This window comes from Drosophila sulfurigaster, chromosome 3 (genome assembly GCF_023558435.1).
Source record: "Drosophila sulfurigaster albostrigata strain 15112-1811.04 chromosome 3, ASM2355843v2, whole genome shotgun sequence".
Lineage (NCBI taxonomy): Eukaryota > Metazoa > Arthropoda > Insecta > Diptera > Drosophilidae > Drosophila > Drosophila sulfurigaster.
Genome location: NC_084883.1, coordinates 18,057,668 through 18,077,049, shown reverse-complemented (window position 1 = coordinate 18,077,049; position 19,382 = coordinate 18,057,668). Strand labels below are relative to the sequence as shown.

Genomic DNA, 19,382 nt, shown 5'->3' with positions numbered 1-19,382 from the left:
CCAAAAAAAAAACCAAAAAAACCAAGAAACTTAAGCAACAACTACTGTAGAAATAACCATAATAATATCAACAAATTGTTGCCAACCCAAAATGTTGGTTGTTCGCTCGCTGCTTTTAAGTTGGACGGCGTGCGGCATGCGAAATTTTGATAAATTGCCCTTTAATTGAGAATGCAGGTCAAAGTCAATGGCCTATAAAGAAGCTATCCTGCGTTTCCTGCAGCGTGCGGCCCATTTTCATTTACGTTTAAGCTACGGCAAACGCATTCGCACAAATCGCTTTCGATAATCGAAGCCATGTGCATAACGACAGCGATTATATTTAATGCTCATCCCATTAGTTAAACAACTCGGCGCGCCGTCTACTACGCTCACGTCTCTCTCCACCCCGCCCCGAAAACTTAATAAACCAAATATCAATGTGTTAAAGTTGCCACGACTACGTCCCCAACGGAGAAAGAGGTGGGAGGGAGAGAATGGCAAGGAATGGGAGCAGACGGCGTATCGCAGTCTCGTGTAGAAATTCAATAAAAACAAATGGCAAGTTTGAACAGGTAGTCAACAGTTTGCGAGGGGTTCTTCGAGTCATCTACTAAAGATTCAGCGAATAGATAAGTTATTAAATTATACGTCTTTAAGAACTGTTTCTCGATTGCGTTCTAAGCTAACAATACGGTCTTAATGACACATAATAAATGCATGGATTGAAATCTGAAATTATAAGCTCAGAAAATGTAGTTTTTTAGCTTCATGTTTAATCAACTACTAGATGACATTCTATCAAATGTCTTTAAGCAAAAAAAAAAACAAAACAAAACTAGTTTACTAATATTAATATTTACCGAAACTTTTCATCAATTGCTTAGTGCGTGTCAGTGCGTATATATGGATAATAAACTATAATTCATAGCTCAGATAATTTTTTCTAACTTCATATTTATTAAAGTAAATAGATTTCGATTAGTAAACTTAAGGTTGAAATAGAACAAGATCAAAATATTTATGTATTTTACTAACTATGAAAATAACAAGTATCACAAATACTAATGTAATAAGGAAGTATAGAATATATACATATAACACGAAATACAAATATAATATATAAAAATATATATGTATATATATTAAATATATATACGAGTTTATAAAAATAAAAGTTGTTAAGCTTCGTTTTAGTCTTTCCTTAACATCTTACAATAAACTGAACAAAATATTAAATCAAAATAAAATAATATTTTACTAATTACGAAAATATAAATAGAATGGTAAACTAATTTGAATAAAATCCGAAGACATTTGTTAAATTTCTCTTTAGCTACTTACAACTTTACCTTAGTATTAAACAGGCATTAAAAAGTTCCATGTAATATTCTCGTCCTACATAAATATATCTCTTTCACTGAAGTACGCTAACTTCATTCGAGTTATACTCGATGTGAATCGATAATTTTAAGTAGAAGTCGTGGTGTCATGACTTTAATGTCAAGTTGCAAAATTTGTTGGGCAAAGTTTGTTTCACGGTGCGCGCTCGTTTGTCTTGCTCGTAGTTTGTTAGTTCTTTCGTAGTGGGTCTCAGGTATAATCAAAATTGAGTTAAGGGGAATCATAAAATTCAGTTGATTCAAGACTTTCTCCCCACTTTCTCCACATTCTCCACCACTTCCGAACGTAGTAGTTGTCGCTATAGACCTGTGACTTGGCAAGTTTGGCGTCGTCGTTGTCGTTATCGTTTTATGCCATGTCTATGGTGCAGCAATAGCACAAACCATGGCAAAAATGTGATTTAAGTTGATGTCATTTTGACACGCTAATATGGCGTGGTAACCAGGTCATAATCTAACTCGCAAACCAAACACACAAATACACACACAGACACAAGCTCGCACACAAATCGAGAACTTTCACATTTCATTTGGCATATTGAACGAGAAACTGCGTCTTGCATTCGAAGCAGACAACCGACTGCACTTCACGATAATGATGATGATGATGATCGGGAACGTAGTTTCGCATTCAATTCAATTAAGTGAGTTTAACTTTTTGTGCAAAAAACTTATCGAGTGCTCGTCGGTGGTGCGTCCCATCGCCTCGCAAATTTTATCTGGCTCTTTTAATTGTTTTCATTTGTGCTCATCAAAGTTTGCCGCTTCGTTGATGTTTGACTTTTCACGCGAAAGTTGCATCTTTGTATGCGAATGGGATTCTTTATCGCTGTTTCGTGTATCCTTGAACAGCGTCTGTAGGGCTCTTTAGCTTCTACACTTTAAGTGCAGAATGCCTCGCCTAAGGTTAATTGAATTTGTTCTCATGTGTGTGTTTTTTGTATGGTTCCAGTTTGACATTCAGCTTTGATTTTGTGCTATATTTTGTGTGGCCTTGCTCCTGGCCCACTTTTGAAAATTTAATTTGCACATGCTTGGACGTCAGCTAGGAATTGCGAATGTGTTTGCTCATGCATGCCATGGACATTATTTGTCGGTGCCTCTCTCACATTGTTGCATTTTATAGTGCGAGCCACAAACGCCGACATGGTCATGACTCAAACTCAAACTCAAACTCAGTGGCAGGCAGAAGCGAGGCAAAGAGACAGAGACAGAGACTGAGGGTAGAGCCTAGAGAATCTGAGTAGGGCTGACAGTTATGGGAATCAAAAAGGCGCCGGCATGTCTTATTTATTTGCTAAACAATAAAATTGACAACAAAATGTAGTTTATTACATACGGTGCGTATGAGTATTAAAAGTTTATAGTACTTGTTAACATCAGTATAAATATTATATGATACGCCAATTTCCCTAACAATTGAAAGAAACTTTAAGTTGCCTTGCTACGCTTTTAAAAGAGTCCAAATTTATAGCATAAATTGTAAAATATAATTTTTGACATACGGTGCGTATGAGTACTAGAAGTTTATACAACAGACTTGTTAACATCAGTGTAAATATTATATAATATTAGTATTATGAATGCAGCTTTAAGCTGCCTTACTTTACTTTCTCAAGAGTACAAATGTATTGCATAAATTGTTATAAGTAATTTATTGTATACGGTGCGTATGATTATTATAAGTTTATAGCACTTGTCAACCAATGTATAAATAATATATGATGCGATGTGTCCCTAGAAATTTAATGAAACTTTATGATGTATTACTTCTTTTTTTAATTTAGTGCATAAAGTGTTAAACTGCTAACTTGATGTTTGCTTGTTGTTTAAATCAACGCAGCACTCGGTTGTATAATAATTCATGCAATTGCATTGCTCACCGCACTCACAGACATTAATTGTGTGAAATGTGGCCAATAGCCAAAGCGGCAAAGTACCGAGCAAAAAAGAAAGAGCACAAATGAAAATGTGCCACTGTTTTGTGGCCCTAATTTGGTTAAACAGGCAATTAATATGCACGGCGGCAACGCGCTGTAAACATTGCCGCTCGGGAATCGGCCAATTGCTGTTCCTTTTTCTCTTTCGTTTTTTTTCTCCTTTTTTGTTCGTCCTTAACCATGCCTGGCATACGGGCATTCATTTTGCTAATGGCGTGAGTATAAATGAAATTCCACTCGTCACAGTTGTGACGTTGCGCATACGCCGCGTTGTCTCTCTCCCTTACACTCCCTCTCACACTGGCTAGCTTTGCATTTTTAATTAATTTAATTAGCTTTTCGCAGAGTAATTTCGGTGGTTGCTGCCGTGCTGCTAAAAAAGGTATTCGCTTGTACTAATTGTTTTTCTGGGGCGGACACAACACCCAATAGACGAGCATCCGGATATTGTGAATAAAATTGCACTGTTAACACCGTGCAATTTATCGCATTTTCCTGCAACAGTAGCAGGACTAATTGCTTTTTTTGGGAATCATTATAAATAATAGATGTGTAGTCGAAGTGAGTCCCGAGTGCATTGTTTTAGAAATGTAGAAACAAACAACATGCAAGCGTTTTCTATAAATAAAACTGTTTGTCAATAGCAGTTGTAGTAGAAAATTGAATAATTTTCGATATGAATAGCAAATGGTAGTTATATATTTTGCATTTATATATATTTTAAAAGGTGTAGTAAAAGCAAATATTATTGAAACAGATCTTATCATATTTTTGGAGTGAGCTCTGACATTTTAGAGTCTTATATTCATTTTGTTTGGTATGAAAAAAGTAGAATATAAATAGCAAATGGTATTTTTATTTTGTGAATTTATTTTTAAAGTAATTCGAATATTCTAAATGTGCAATTGATTCAGCTACAAAAACAGAATTTATTGTTTTTTTTAACACTAAAATTTCTGAACAATTTAAATAGTTAAATTTTGAAGTTTTTCTATAATTTGAATTTGAGGTTCAGAAAATTATATTTTCGTTCATCGTTTTGGAGTAAACAAAATTAAATTAATTATAGCAGCTTAGTTCGTTGCCACAAATCAGTTAACTAAGCCACACGTTGTTTACCAACCTCTGGCGATATGTCGCCACATACGAGGCAGCGTATTAGCTTCAGCAACATTTGCCTAAGCGCTTGCCACTTCATTTCGCCATCGTCTGTTTATCTTTGTCGCCGTTGCTTACCTTGCAACAGGCCGTGGCAGGGGGCAGCAAAGAGCGGGACGAGAGCGCTGTTGGTCGCCTACGGTGTGGCATGTCAGTGAGCACTTACACTAATTTCCAGTTATTTGCATGCAAAATTACCCAGCAGCAACCCGAACCTGAACCCGAACTCAAACCCGAGCCCGAGAGCCAAGTCCAAAACACAAACATAAAGTCAGCTTCTGTTCTTTTTTTGCGCCTCAAACCGCTGTTCGCGTCGCCTGCCAGGCAATTATAAAGGCAAATTATGTTAATTTTAGTTTTGAGAGAGGCCTCGCTCGCTGTTTGACCGCAATTGCCGGGCGATATCATTTATCATGTGACCCCGATTGCCTGGACACAGTTGCATCTCTCCACCTCTAATACCATTCCATTAGCACTCTGCAAACTCTAAGGACTGCTTTTAGCAGCCCACGACTTTCATTCATGGCCCACACGTAAAAATAAAAAAAAAGAAAAGCCACAGCGTGCGCATTGTGTGTGGGCGCTAACACATGGCTAACACACGCCCACAGTGCTGCAAAGCAGTTCTCGCCCAGACATCAATAATTTATTGTACATATGCGAGCTCACAAATACACACACACATCTACATATTTATATTATTTCATTTGATCAATTATTTCGTTTGACAGTTGCGTTTGAGCGAGCGCGCGCGTGGGCGAGAAAAAATCCTAAACAACTTAATTATAAGGGCCTGAAAATTGACTTGAATTGAGCCCATTGATGTTGTCGTCGTTGTTTTTGTTCTTGTGCCTTTGCCTAAAACTTTTTCGGTTAACAGTTGATTTCATTTATGGGAAGTTAAGCGAGGGAATAGCTGATATACTAAAAGGCTTAGATGTAAATCTTTACTATGAATATTTTATTCATTTAATAGACAAGTTCACAAATGTTGTTCGCTAAAATTAAAAAGGTCGTCTTATAAAATTCATAAATATCAATAAAGAAATTTAAATTAGTAATGTAAAGAGCATAATTGTCCTTCAAAATTAAGAAAACATTTCAAAATTATTAAATATTATGCACATCATTTTTCTTTTCAATTAAATGCGATTTGAAATTATGAATACGAATTTCATGAATATTTTTATGTAATTTAATAAACAAGTTTTTTTGCAAATTTAAATTGTTTAACTATTGTAAAGAATTATAACTATATTGCCAATATCCTTTACAGAATTTATATTTTTATTTAAATTTAACTAGACGTGATTATGATTGATCGACGATCGGATTAGTTATCCAAAGTTAGATTAGTTATCTAAAGAAATCATTTTATTTTCGTCTGAAAATAAAATGTGGTATCAATAATTCGAAATAAATGTAATGCTTTCAAATAGTTTGCTCTATAAGCATTTTAATTCGATTTTTTAATATTTATTTACTAAAATTTTCCTTCATTGTAAGCTAAATCATTTTATTTTCAACCGGAAACTAAATAAACATTTGACAATTTAAAACCATTTTATTCCGATGCTTTAAACTTTTATTTAATAAGAGTTTCCGATGCTTTCGAGCTTTGAACTTCTTCTTAATGAAATTGATAACCTGTCATAATGACAATCGAGATTTAAATTGAGAATTCAACATATGACAGAGCATTAACTTCCTCATATTGATCGAATGCTATTCAAGACCATTAATATTGAGTGAGGGGAGCAAAAAGCTGAGCACGAGCAATCGCTGCCAGGTATCGATTCAGGTGTACGAACAACGGGACGGATACTTAATTTCACTGGCAATGTGTAGTCAATACTAAATAATTAATGTGATTTCACTGGATTTGCTGTTGAGCAACTCGAGCAACTTGAACCCTCGAGGGCCGCTCAATTGCAAGTTAAACAACTCAATTTGCCCCCAAGGCAAAAAGGCAGAAAGAATAAGGCAAACAAACGGCAAAAGCAATTGCACAGCTCAGTTAACTACGAGCTCGAGTATATTTGAGTATACACATATGTCGAAGGATAAAAGGCAAAGGATAACACACACACACACACACACACGCACTTACAGGCAGATAGAAAGGCAATCAGTGCGTTTTCCTGTTCAGTGTCGCTGGCACAAACTAAAAAACAATTTAATTAAAAATTTATGAGCGTGACGTTCTCGTTGTTGTTGTCTTGACAAACAGACAAGCAAAGCAACAAACTGTTGCTGCACCCACACACACACACAAACAAACACGAACATTACAAGCGAAGTGGCGCCCCCTGGCGGCTAAGTGGCGCACCCACACACACACACACACACACACACATGTCTACCGGAAATGGCCTGCTGGCACTGTTCCCATTCCATTTCCATTGTTCAATGCTGGATATCCGTCTTCCTCCCCTCTCTCTCTCTGCTTGTCTACATTGCATTTATTGTTATGTTGGCTTTGGCTCATTTGTTTTGAGTTTGCTCGCTTTGCTTAGACTTTTGTCTGCTAATTACCAAAGCACTCGTTTGTGTGCTCTACTAAAGACAGAGACAGAGAACATGCTCAAGGCGCCCATTGAGCTTAATTATCAAAGTTTTTGAAACGCCTGCCGCAAAAAGTTTTCGCACAGCGACATAATTGAAATGTTTATTTGCTGTTTGCTTGTTGTGTGTGAGTTTCTTCTTGTTGTTGTTGTTGTTGTTGTTCATGTTGTGCCACAAAGTTGCTCATTCATTTCAATTAATTTGCAATTTTTGTCCATAATTGCATGCATTTATTTTCCTTCTCCCATGGAGCGAGCGAACGATTTTCTGCTCATTTCCGGCGACGCAGCCGGCTTCATCTGCTTTTGCTGCTGTAATCTGAATGCTAATTATAAACCTACGTAATTACCTACGTTGCCTCCACATCCGTTTTGCTCATTATATTCTTCTCCTGGTGCGTAATTTATAGCCCTGGTTATCTATTGAGCGACGCTTCAAGTGTTGCCCTATTTATAAAAGCGTGGCAGAGACTTAACTTTACTCCCTTCCCCCAGCTTTGTTTGAGCGACATGGGTAAAAACAGCCACGGCAAATGACAACGGCAAAAACGAGCTGTAGATGTTAAAGTTGAAGTTGGCTTTGGCTTTAGCTTTGGCGACGGCGCGTGTGCGACATTCAATGGCCAAAACGACTGTCAGCCAAGTCAGCGAAATCAGTTTATGGTTGGCTTGGCTCCGTTTTCGCTTTCGCTTTCGTTGTCGTTTTCTTTTTTTCGCACAATCTGTGGTTTCAGCACATTCATTTGAAATTGAATAGAATAGATGTTTGCTGCCTTTTGCCAAATGAAAACTGTTGCAAACTTTCGGCTTCATAAAGTTTTCCCGAGTGCCCGCAAGCGCTTTTAATAGAGAAGAATATATAATTTTAAATGCAAAATGTTCCTAAATGAATGTAATTTGATTTAATAGTTTGTGAAAGACAACTCAAATGATAGTTTATTTTGCTTTTGAATCTTTTTATGTGCCAAGTTTCCACTTAATGAATAAATGCCAACAAAAAGGGATTATTGTACTCTACTTTATTGTCGTTTCAATTACAATTGTTCTTATTAAAAACGTGTTTAGAATTGTGGTACATTGATTGACATAGCATCGCAATTGTTATATTTAAAAGAAGATATTACTTTTCGCTTTTTCTGAAGCAAGCTTAAGGTAAGTTTCTATGCACTTAATAGAAAATTCTGTGTGTAACTGTCAGGATTCGCCAAAGGAGACTGAGCTGTAAAAATATATAAAAAAGCAACCTTGAGCTGCTGTGATTTACCCTTACTAGATTCTCCATTAGCTAACTGATGTTGCCTTTCAGCAACATTATGCTTTAGGCTAGATAAAAAAGTGTTGCGCACAGGAAACGAGTTGAGTCTAAAAAGTGGAAAAAAAAGAACATGCGAATTTCCTGTGCGAAACTCAATCGACTACAGTTTAGAATATATATATGTGCGTGTGGGTTATTTGTATGCTATCCACAGTTGATTCCCACGCAAGAATGATCCTTCACAAGTATATTGATTTATGGTAAATATAATAAAATATATTTTGCGCTTCGCTCCTTGTGAGGCTGCCACATGTCAGGCACTCACAGTCGCTGTCTTTCGCTCTCACTCTCGGCAATTCAATGCCTAAAATCCGCTTTCTTTACTCTGGTTATATGGTTATCCACCCACAAACAGTTACGCGTCAAGTTGATATTTTGTTTGTTCTCTTCGTTGCTTATACATTTTTATTTGTTGCACGCGTTTTTTTCGCTACACAATACACAATATACAAAAGACACCCAAAGTGCGATTACTTTATGTGTAGCATACTTTTCAGCGTCTGGCGCCAATTGTGATTCTGGTTTACATTTCACGTCGAGGGCACTCCATATGTTCGCAATGGTTTGGGGATTGCTTCTCTTGTTGTTATTGTTGTTGTTTTTGTTGTGGAGTGGGTGCTTAAAAGCTCAGCCAATTGTTGAATATTTTACAGTATTTTATTAGCTTTGTGCTTGCGATTACCACAAGTTTTGTTCGCTGGCTTTTGAAGTGACGCCCTCTCTGGCTTTCCACTTTCTGTTGTTGTTGCTGTTGTCGAAGTTGTTGTAACTCCAACTGTTGTTGCTTTGGTTGGTGTTGTTGTTGTTATTATTGCTGGCGTTGTTTTATGTTTATTTCTCATTAACAACGAGCGAACTGCGCTTTTTTCTGGCCCCATTTTAATGGCCTACGGTCCGTTGATTTTAACGTCTCGTGCCAGTTGGCGTTCTTGTTTTTGTTGTTACCATATTTGCTATTGTTGTTGTCTTCATTGTTGTTGTTGCTTTGCTGTTGCTGTTGATTTTTTCACAAATTAGTCGCACGAACATTTTGCTGTTGTGGCACTAAATGGCAGGAAAAAGGCGACCGCGACATAGTCCTGCCTGCCTGCTCCCCATTTGCTTGGCGTCTGCCTGCTGCTTGCTGCGATGGCGGCAAATTGTTTGCAACATGCAAAGTGATGGCCCGCAAATAGGCCGACATGGCCAGAGGAGCCCAGACACTGCCACACAGCCAGAGAAGAGACCCAGTTCCAGTTCGCGACTAAGCAAACATGCAGGCTCGCATTCAGGCTGAAAGGCAGACAGTCAGTCAGGTAGGTAGGCAGAGGACTGTGTGTGTAGCTTATCTACTGCTCAGCCAGCGTTGTCCTTTCTGTCCTGACAAATACACAAAGCGACATGCCATACACCACAACTACTGCTACTACTTTTCGTACTACTTTCTCTCTCTCGCTCTCCCTACTACTCGATTCTTACCTCACTTCAGCAAAATGCTTCGGCTTTTCAGTTTTCCATACGTATGCGCCTTCCTTTCCTTCTGCTCCTCCTCCTTCTGCTTGCTCTTGCAACACATTTGCATGGGGCACGAAATGAATATGGATTTGCTTTTAATTACTGACTCACAGACCGAGAGAGCGAGCAATGAGCCCCCAGGAAAACGACCAGAAACAACAATAATAAAACCATTTTTCGGTTTCTATTTTTGTAGCCGTTTTTTCTGCTTTGCGGTTTTTGCTACCATTTTGTATGGATTGTATTGCAGTTATTTTTACCGGTTCAACAGCATCATATTTTAGTAGTTAAATTATGCTGTTGCCGCTTTCGGACTGTTTTCGTTTTATACCATTGCCATTGCCATTGCGATTAGGTTGAATTATTCAGCATATTTATAAAAATTGTTGTCAACTGCGCAAGTAGTGAATATAAATATATGTATTTCTGTTTTTGCCTTATTTGCACACTATAAATTATTCAATGTCAACCACAGGAAGACCGCTCAAGCGAAATGCAGTTAAATTTCTGGTTTCAAATTGCATTAAAGATATGGAAAAAACATTGAATATTAAAATAAACGTCTTTAAATAAAATAAATACAAGTATATCATATTATATTGAAATTTAAATGTAAATTTATGTATGAATATTATTGATGCATATGAAAATACTCGAACTTAAATAATTATCACATCAATATCAAAATTTGTCATTTAACATGATAAAATATTAGATTTTTTTAAAATTGTATAGTAGTTGAAAATGAAGCTTCAATATTAAAATAAAAACTTATAGATAATGACGAGTATTAATATCTCAGAATTTCAATCAACATTTTATATATAAAACTCTTGAAATATTAATTTCACTGGATTTTTTCTGAGTTAAATTTTAATAACTAATTTTAATACCTTCAGCTAATTACAGCTAAAATAAATCTGATTAAATTACATTTAATTTAAAACATTAAAACCCGAAATATTCGATGTCAAAAGTTTTGCTTTTTAATAGAATTTTTAATAATAATGTGTTTAATTTTAAGCATACAAATGGAATTTTGCTAATTAACAAACGAATCGACTGCCTTTGACAATCAATAGCAATAATAATAACTGAATAAGCATTTTTTCGTTCATAATCATGTCATTGACAGCCGACGTTAAGTAAATAAAAATATATATAAATTAAGTGCTCAATTCGTTATGAACTTGTTAAGCGTATTGTCTGAATTATCAATTATAATTGACAAAAGGTTTTAAACGGCTGATTAAAATGTTGAATTTTCGGAGAATTTTCTGCTTTTCTATGGGACTGAGGCGTATTTACCTAAAAGCATTTTCACGTAGCTGCCAGTCATCTGGCCCATCTCACATTTCTTCCAATTAGTGTGCGATCCCTCTGGAGTCTCTTTTCATCGATATTACCCAGACTCAGGCAGGGCCAGGATATGGCTCGTCATTGCTGGCTGGAATCGGGGTCAACAACAGAAGCCCAACCCATAAGACACATTTACTTTGCGTTCCTTAACTGAAAATCTTTTTTGGCTAAAGCAAACACACACAAACACACACAGCCATAAGAAACATGCGCCTAAAAGGTATGCAGCTAACGCACACACATACAAAGATAAAAGCACTGGCCGCAGGCGTTGGCACAACATCTAACCATTCCACTTGCCACCTGCCACTTGCCACTTGCTTGCTCCCCCAGCCACGCCCACTTATGCCACCTTCATGTGCCCGTGTAAGTTGCTTAGTCGTGTGGCAAAGTCGCGTACGCGTCGCTTCGTCTTGTGCTCTCTGTGTGTGTGTGTTTGTGTGCAGTTGTTTAAATATGTATTGGCTTGCATATTTTATAAACTACACGTGCTTTTCAGACTTCACATACTCCCACACACACTCCTATGCACACACTCTCACACACAGTCTGACACACGTTACTAACTCGATAATATTGATTAGTTTATTGGAACGTTGCAAGCGTCACGTGCTGCGGTCCACTCCAAAAGTTTTGTGAATTTCTCAGTATTCGGTTTCCTCAATTTTCAATAGCTCAGGTTGCATAGTTTTTGTCAGTGTCATTGTCAGGGTCAGGAGAGAAGTGTTTCGACTTACCCATTTAACATGCTACATGCTTTATTCCTTTGTCTCGATCCATTGTTTCCCAGAAAGAGAAACGCGCGCGATTATAAACGCGACGTTTTTTTCTTTTTGCGCAAACACACGCACTGTTCTCTGGATGTGTGTGTGTGTGTGCACGTGTGTGAGCTCTTGACAAATTACAGGTACGTAGGTAGGTTTGTGTATGTTTTTTGCTTGTTACTTTCAAGTATTATCGTATTTGTTGTTGTTGGTTGCTGTTATTTTTCACACATTTTGTAGCACACTTTTGGGATGCTGATAAATTGCCCTTTTGTTGAGCATTTTAGATGTACTCCACACGAATATGTCCCGCAAAAGATGATGTGATTTTTCTTGCATTAGATGAATATTTAATATTTCAATTTCATTTCGTGACAGCACGTTGACAAGAGAGAGAGCGAGAGAGAGTGGAAGAGAGGGGCAGAGAGGGGGGAGAGAGACTCCCGCTTGACCATTTAATTGCTGCCTCTCAGCATTCTCGTTATCAGCTTGGCTAACCTGCCGCACACATACACATGTAGCTCACTTCAACCTCATTCGCACACATGCACTAACAACCCCTTCTACACTTTGCCCGTCCCCGTCTCGAGTGCGTCATTAGGCGTTGGTTAATGGCTTTTCAGTGTCGCCATTTGCCAGCAACAGCAGCAGCAGCATCAACCATGGATTCGGGGGGAACAGGGGAAAATGGCAGCAGCCTGAAAGTATGCAATGCACTGCGAGTGTAAACTCATTTAATATGCTTTATGACGTCATGCGCTAGCTAGCTTTGTTTGTGCTTGCCTTTACGGTTTTTAACTAGGTCCCTACACCTTGCTCTCCGCCCTCCTTCTAGACTCCTTTGCACTGTCCTGTGCCCATTGGGCCATGCGACAATTGTGTTTTGGGCTCCTCCGTTGTTATTGTTTCGTTTCGTTTTTTGTGCGCCACGCCTCTTTTGTTTATTGTTGTTTCCATTGTTGTTGCGCTAGCATTGGCCATTTCAAATGCAGGCAGCCTTGGCAGACCTCTCAAAGCGAGAGCCTAGGTCTATAACACTCAAAAATTCTCCTGGCGCCGGGCCATAAGTTTGCCGCTTTTAATAGGCCAGTGAATTGCCAATTTGACAACTCGTTTGTCGTATGTACACAAAGGTTTTTGCAAGAGAACTTTTTCAAAAACTAATGGCATTTCAATGATCGTAAACAAATTTTAAGCTGTTGAATTTTCATACAAATTTGAAGTGAAATTGTTAATTTAAAATTAAACTTACACAAATTGTGACTGGACGGACAGGATTGCTAATACATATAATGAATATTCTAACTTTTCTTATAAAATCCTTACAACCCACATTTTATGAAGTCAAGGATTAGTAATTGGGGTATCCTTGGTAATACGACAATAATTATAAGTTTGAAAAGTCCTCAAACTTTTTATCCACACCTTGAATAACTTGATTAACTTTTAAATGCCGAATTAATTGGTAAAGCAATTTACAAGTCAGCAACTTTGGACTAATAAAAAAAGGAGGACTTTGAAAAATGTTGTTGTTCTGTAAATTACGAATAATTATGCAGTCTATCATCCATTGCAACTATATTTTTACAAGCTCAAAACATTGACCAAGCTCAGCAGTCAGCGGCAGTGGAATACGTAAATTTAGTTAAGAGCAATGTTATATTTTTGTTGCCAAAAACGAATATTCAAAGAGTTTAAATGAAATTTAAATATTTGAAAAGGTTATTCATTTTCAACAAGCTAATTAAATTCCAACATTGAGCGGATGTTTTCAAAATCAAATTTTTGTGAAATGCCAGATTTTCTGATTCGATTTGATTGATTGCCGTAGGCGTTTCTCTACTGATTAAGTTAATACCTAGGCGTATACGTTATATTGAAGTAATCACTAGTTCCAATCTATCATTTGCATATTGTATTTTGAAATGTTCCACTATGAAATTGATGAATTACCCTGGACAGGAAAATTTTAGGTTGCTTTTAAGAGCTTTTTTATAGTTATTTTCCAGATAGTTTCATTATCTTTTTTACGATTGTTTGCTCTAGTTGCTGGCGAATTAAAGTGTTACACTTCATTAGAACAGCAAGCATTTGGCGAGGCTTAAAAGTAGACCTATGTTATACTGCGACCGCAGGTCAGTTTTTGTGCTGACCTTGTGCTCCTTGTGGTGATTGTGGTGCTTGTGGAGGGACAAGCCTTAATGTGGGCCCCTGACTTGGTCACGATATTTGAAACGTGTTCACATGGCCCCAAAATGGTTGTTGATGGTCCCGTTGATTACATGTCTCAGCTGCTGACTACGATTGCGGCTCCAAGTGCGATTGTCATTGCCCACGGTTAAACCACTTAGCAATTGGTTATACAATTTTCTTTTATTTTTTTTTGACGTCTTACAAGTAGTGTTGGGACTAGCCCAGTCTATTGTCTTGGCGTGCTTCCTATGTAAACGTTTCTTGGCCTGGCAAACTGATTCCATTCAGATTAGCCTACTTGGCTCCCCACTTTTCGGGGCCTCGAGTCACGTCTTGAATGCTTGTTTACATTGCCGCATATTCCGTTGGGGAAAAGTCGGCCACAAACACAAGCGGACCACAGATTATGGCTAGACTACTTCTACTGCTGCTAGCTGCTCTTTTTGGCCTAGCCCTAATGTTGCCTGCCATCGTTAGGAGGATCCCTTGGCACCGTCTGTCCTGCTCACTCCCTCAGTCTCTCGCTCTAGCTCTTGCTCTGTTGCTTTCGTTGTGCTTTTGCTTGTTTGGGGTTTAGTTTAATTTTTGCTCTAGACATTAAATGCCATTAATATATGCACACGCACACACGCAAATGTACACACGCTCACACACACACACACACATGCATTGAGTGAATAAACTATTTTCCTACATACACTGGGCATTACTTTACTTTACTTCATTTCACACAAACTCAAATTCCGAGTAACTCCATTTTGCTACCACTTTGCTGTTTCGTTTTTTTATATTTTTTTGTTGTTTTTTTCTTTGATTGTTGTTGTTGCCGAGTTAAAGTTTTGGCCGTTTCGGAGTCCGTAGCCGTGGCGAGGCGTTCACTTTTCGTCCCGTTCCGCGATTGACCGTTGCTGCAAGAACTAGCGAACCGACGGACAGACAGACAGTAAAGAGAAATAATAACTGTAATAACGGAAACCGCTGTCGCTGTCTCGGTCTGTGCTTCGGCTCTGTTTTCTAGACGTCCGTTAGCGTGCAGGCTGAGCAACAAACTGTTGTCGCTAGTGCCAAAAAAAACCCAAGTGCGTGCCTCGAGCCTCGTGTAAAGCTCCTTGCTTCGTTCGTGCTCGTGTTCGGCTTCGTGTCCGTGCTCGAGCTCTACTGCACTCGTGTAAGTGTTTGTGTTTTTGGCGATTGTATTTTATTGGGCTTTCGCCACACACTGAAAACACGTGCCGAGCTTGAGCTTTTCGCGTTTGGCAGTCCAGCACGTGAGGCCGAATCATCGCGATTCTCAACAAGTGGAAAGCTTTCGATGCGCCATTAATTAGCGCCCTTGCTAATTGAATTTTCATGGCTACCGAAATGAAGATAAAAAGCTCGCTGCGAACTAAAACAAAACAGCAAAGAGAACAACAAAAACAAAAAAAAAGAAGAACTTTAATTTAGCCTCAACCTGTTGACCATTAAGGCAGCGTGCCTAGCATATTATAGGTGAAGGGAGGCGGTGGGGGAGGCCGAAAGCGAAGGTGGAAAGCAATAAAGCAATAAAGCTTTCATTGCATGCTGGCTTTTGTCCTTAGAGTTTGCAAATAGTTTTCTGCAACATCAAGGACCTTGCCTTGCTCTTGAAACTGGCAACAAGCAACGAGCCAAAGCGGTTGAAATATTTATGCATTCATAAGGTCGCCGAAGCAATTTGTCCGCTCAGCTGGCACAAAACATACACACGTACACACATAGACTTTGTATGTGTTAGTTCGCCAAGGCATAATATTTTCGGTTTTAATACTTTGTCAAGGACGAGGTGGTGGCGAAACTTTGCAGTTTTCACTACAAATGCCTATAATTGAAATATAATTGAAATATAATTGAATGCGGTATATATTGAGGTGTCGGCATGCCACAATAATTTAAAGCAAAAGATTCTTCTGGAGGGTCACCCTCAGGTTTAAGCAGCTGAAGTATAAAGTAAACATTTCAAGTCGTAAACTCTCTTTCATTTACCTGATTGGAATTTAAATTGTAACTGAAATTGGGCGAGCTTTCAATTCGAAACTCTGCAGCGCCATCTATCGCATGAACATGCCAACAAATGAGCTTTTGTATGCGAAGTTATTAATCAGCTAATGCTTGAGTCGTCGTTTCAAACTTATGTTTAACTACAATTCGTATAGGCTGTGCATTAAGAAAGGGGTTTAAAAAATTACAAATTTATATGTTTGGCAGAAGTGGAATATACATACTTCTTGTGTAACAAGAGTTCACTCGTGTTTAGTGTTTTCTCAGAGATTTGAAATACAGTAATAAACATTTCTACAGAAACGCAAATATGCATGTTGTTTCGAGATGGTTTACTGTGAAGCCTCTTGCGTTGTAGATAGTCTTTTGTTAATACTGCAATTGCTAACTTTAGATTGTAAAAGTATTCAACTCATGGTCAATGAAACAATCATGGATCTTTTTGTGTTTGATGTACTTGTATTCGTATAAGGTGCAAACTTTGTTTTAAAAACAGAATACATTTTATTGAATAAATTCCAGCATGCAAGAAATTTATTTATTATTACCGCATATAAGCCTGCAAAATAAAAAAATATAACTACTTTCGCAAAACAAACCTCACTACATAAAACGAATTAATCCTACATCCTAATTTTATTACTGTAAGTAAATTATGCACAAAAAGTTTATATTTGGAGTATTTATTAATATGATCAACAAAAAAGGTAAATAAATTAATTGTATTCACTACTGTATACATATGTTTCAATATAACTCTTCTTATCACTACAAACCTTACACAAATAACTTAATTTGACAGTATATCTATTAATGATTAAATACTTTAAAGAAATAAATATATATCCCTGTATGTATATTAATTTTTAAGTACTTTTCCAAACTATTTTTGAATAAGGAAAAAGGAGAAAAGAAACCCATCACCCAGGCAGGTTGATAACCTTCGTCAACAGATTGTTAAGGATAATGGAAACAATTTATTAGCCACCCCACGAATTTTACAAGCCAAAGCAAAAAGAAGTGAAAACCTCAAGCGAAACCTGGCGATGGAGGCGATGATGAGAACGTCTAGAGAACAAAGCTGAAGCTGATGAACTCCCAAAATGAAAAGTGTCTGATAGTAAATATTTACAGAGTAAAATGTTTACACTATCGATTTGCGGTTTCTAGAGAGACAAAAAAGCAACAAAGCGTGCAACAAAACCCAACTGACCGCAAGACTAACAAATTTTGAGGCAACAACAAAGCAAAACAAAATAAAAAATCAAAAAGAACAGTCTCACGAAATTTACGAGCTTGTGTTTTTGTTGTTATTTACAGTGTTGGTTTTGCATCCTGTTGTGGATTAGCACTTTCAACCGAAAACGATATTAAAGACGAGTTAAAACCCATGATTGATGGCCACTACGACTACGAATAAATAAATAAATGCCCTCGGGGAAGCAATTGCTGTAAATGATGCTGATGCTGGGCAGCAGCTCAATTAGTGTCGATTATTTTGAATTTGCATTCGAGAAACCACAAATTTTGGGTATGGAATTAAAGATTTTGCAAGAATGCTGTTGAAACAGTTTATCACATTTAAATGAAAAACGAAAACGTAAATGGCGAAAACTGGTTCTTCAATTGACGTAAATTTCATGAAGCAGATGTGGCTGAATTGTTGTTGAAGCGGAAACCAGGCAATCAAAATCAAAATCCAAATCAAAATCAAAAACCCAAAACCGAATACCAAATACCCCAAAAACCGAAAAAACTTATTCAATATTTAATTTTATATGTAAATCCAAGCGATAGGCAACAACGTGTTGGTTGACTTTTTACTCCTCTTTGCAAATGTCAAGAGTGGCAAAAAAGAAAAAAAAAAAAAAAAAAATACAAACGATAGAAGAAGAGGCAGCAAAAACTAAGAAACTCGAAATAGACAATGACAACTCAAAAAGGTCTCTAGTCGTATGCGAATGACAAGCAGTAACAGCAATAGCAACAGCAATAGCAACAGCAGCAGCAGTAGTAAAAACAACTCCAAAAAAAGCAACACACTTTGGCACACTTTAAAGTTGAGGCGACAACGTTGGCAGTTCGTCACGCCTTTAGACGCCTCACTGTCATTTAGTCGCCGTCGCCGTCGCCATCGCCGTTGTCATAGTCTATGTGTATGGGCCATTATTGTTTTTAATTTGGCTTTAAACTGATCAAGGTCGCCGGTGACGAGAAGAAAAATAATCAACAAAAAAATATATGAAAAAAGCGGCTTTAAATTGGAACGAGCCAGAGACAACGCCTGAGATGCCCAAGTCGACATTTAGCGATATGCAAAAGAAATATATGGTGGTAATCTAGTCGAAATTCGCATACACTTGATTGCCAGATTGCTCGTCAAGTAATAGATCTAATAAATCTTTGCAGCACAAAAGTTTAACAACTATTTCGAATCGGATATCGGATAAAGAAACCTGCCAACCCATCAAACCCAATCAGATGCAAACCGGTTGCATACACGCTTATTATATACATACTATATAATGTCCCATCAGACAAATAACCCAAATACTTTTTGAAATATGACTCTTCGAGACGACGATTAAGGCAAAATTTTCAAATATTTATTTAAGTTCAATACATTTTGGTATAATTTAAGCATTGATTATGCAAATCAAGCGAATGAAGCTCACTTCGGATACGAGTCTTCGAGCATGTAGATTACTAACATAATGAAGAGAGTTTTATTGGACCACTTTGTTTGCCTTGAGCGCTGGTAAAAGCATATGAAATGCACCACTCGAAGCTGTGTGTATGTATATGTAAATGCAGCTTTGGCCTTTCCAGCTGTAAATACTTGTAGCCCGAATATCAACAGCATGTTTATACTACATGTGTGAGAGATATCACTGTACTCGTAATTATGTGGGCACGCCCAAAAGAGACAACAGGCAGACAGGCAGCCAGGTGAAGCAGGCAAGTCAGACCTTCTGGAATTTGCCAAAGCTTCAGTTTTGAAGCCAAGAATTTCATTTGCATATACGTAATGGGCAGCGCAGCGCAGCGGAGTTGACTTCAGCTTAGCTTCAAGTGCTTCAAGTGAATGGCATCCACACACTTGCATTCCACACACACACATAACATAGAGTTGAATTGTTTGTTGTGTTAGCTTCAACACACTGCAGATGCTACTCACCACGCCAGCAGCGTCG

At 37.7% G+C, this 19,382-nt stretch overlaps 1 protein-coding gene across 2 annotated transcripts in view; it reads right to left on the bottom strand.

Annotated features, from left to right (window-relative positions):
* LOC133843011 (protein pecanex) overlaps positions 1-15,212 on the bottom strand; it is a 31,166-nt gene extending 15,954 nt beyond the window's left edge. For both annotated transcript variants that reach the window (XM_062276357.1, XM_062276358.1), the window contains exon 1: positions 11,950-15,212. The gene's annotated coding sequence lies outside the window, so the exon portion shown is untranslated. The remainder of the gene's footprint in view (positions 1-11,949) is intronic.
* Between the last annotated feature and the right edge of the window lie 4,170 nt (positions 15,213-19,382).